This window comes from Bidens hawaiensis, unplaced genomic scaffold, assembly GCF_021521415.1.
Source record: "Bidens hawaiensis isolate Kalapana, Puna unplaced genomic scaffold, B.hawaiensis_p1.1 tig00054770_1, whole genome shotgun sequence".
In the NCBI taxonomy this organism is placed as follows: Eukaryota; Viridiplantae; Streptophyta; class Magnoliopsida; order Asterales; family Asteraceae; genus Bidens; species Bidens hawaiensis.
This window is the reverse complement of record NW_027506302.1, coordinates 76,893-79,141: the sequence shown is the minus strand read 5'-3', so window position 1 is coordinate 79,141 and position 2,249 is coordinate 76,893.

The window sequence follows — 2,249 nt, the reverse complement described above, 5'->3', positions numbered from 1 at the left end:
ATCCGTTGGCCAACGACTAATTTTATTATAAAAAACACTTATTTTCCTATATATATATATATATATATATATATATATATATATATATATAACCAAACATCTAAACTTTCTAAAACAATCTCTACAAATTCCTCGCATTTTAAACTCTCTCTACAAACTTTCTATTCAAAACACCAACACTATGGATTCTCCCTCCTCGTCCGACATCATCAATCGATATTTGCAAAATAACGAGCGCATGGTCGAAGACGAGGCGGAGGAGGAGGAGGCGGTTACAAGTGCAGTTACACTTGCGGCAAAGTATATCCAATCTATTTATTCTTGTAAGTCCCTTGATAGGATCTTTCAATATGATATCACGTAAACTCGTTGTTAGGCGGAATCTAACAAAGAATGGATTAAATATAAAGTAAATAAACACAACAGGAACACAATGATAAAGCTTCAAAACACACGTATATTAATATCGGGTGCTTAAGCACAATGATTACGACTCGTCTCTCTCTCTCTCTCTCTCTACGTTCAACCACACAAATGACCTAGATACAAGGTTTATATAATAACTACACAAAGGCCCAATACTACCCAAAAGCCCACCGAGATCCATGTGGATCATGGTTTACAATGTAAGCCCAAAACCAAATACAAACCATATAAATATTATGCTAAAATCATATTGAAGTTTAGAAAAATCCTTTTGTTGAGCATCTAGTTTTTCCTTTAAAACTTTCTCAAAATTTATAAGAGTGAAGTTCTCATGTTTTATTCCCTTCATTTCTCTAGTCAAGTTACTGTTGTGAGATTTATATATATATATATATATATATATATATATATATATATATATATATATATTAACTTTATTAACACAAGATTGAGAACATAAACTTGAAGATCCTTAACTTGTTTCTCAACATCGTTTTCTTCTTTAGCAACATCAATCCTGGCAAAGTTGGAAGTCTGATTGCTGATGTTAAGAGCTGCCATCTGATCATTCCAAGAGAACTGTTGAGCTACCAATACCCACTCACCTTCACTTGAACCAGCTGTATTCTATCCTCTTGCATTGTTAACCTGAACAAGTTCCCTTTCTTTGTTTCCTTCCTTAGTTGGATTAGTGCATTCACGAGAAAAGTGACCCGACTCATGACAGTTGTAACACCTCAAAGTGTCTTTGTTAAATCCTACCTTCGGGTTAGCTGGCACATTCCAGTTGTTTCTGCCTGTTATCTTGGGAAATTTCTTCTCACGAAACACTGCCATGGCTATTTGCCAAAAGATATCCATTTCCACCACATCATCAGGATGGATTTGATTCAACTCAGCAGCTACAACTAGTTGATCCAGATCTCCAGCAAGAAATGCGTTATAGCAATTCATAAACCCTTCCATCAGGACGATGTTTCTTGATTCTTATTTGAGATGGTGGGAATCTGAGTAGGAAATTGACTGGAGGATGCGGCAGTTGGCTGGGGCTTTGTGACAGAAGCAGGTTGTTGAACAGGTTGAGGAATGAACACGGGAGTTTGATGTTGTGGTGCCTGAATGAATTGACCTTGAGCAGACTTAAACATTGAGAAATTATTCTGAGACTGTTGTGGCTGAGTGTAGTGACCCTGGGAAGATTTAAACATAGAAAAGTTGTCTTGTGAGATGAGAGCATTACTGGAAGCAACACTGTAGCCAGCCACATTGTAGGAATTGGCATGATTTATGGCAAGCTGTTTGTCATCCATGTCACATGCTTTAATGATTGCCATTACTTTTGATAAATTTATCCTGGGAAGATCCTTTGTCTTCTTAATCACAACAACATTCATATCCCAACTTTGTGGCAGAGAATTTACCAGCTTATTATTTGTCTCAACAGCGGTCAAGTTTATGTTTGCGGATCATGTTTCAGTGGCTAGAGATATAAATCTCTTCAATTTAGTTTCCAAAGACTCTCCTAGAACATGGATGAACATGTTGAATTTTTAACGTAAGAGGTCTTGTCGACTTCTTCCCATGCCCTCATTTCCCTTATAGACTTCAATAAGGACTTCCCATAGAGCCTTAGCAGACTGTAATTCTCTAATACCCAAAGCAATTTCAGGTGGAAGTGCCATCATTAGAGTGGCAAGAGCCTTTTCATCTTCTTCAATCTCTCAAAATCAGCGTCGACGTACATTTCAGCAGGCTTCACCACAACCTCATCGGAGTTTTCACGTTGATAAGTGATAATTTGAGGACCCGTAACAATGCTCCTC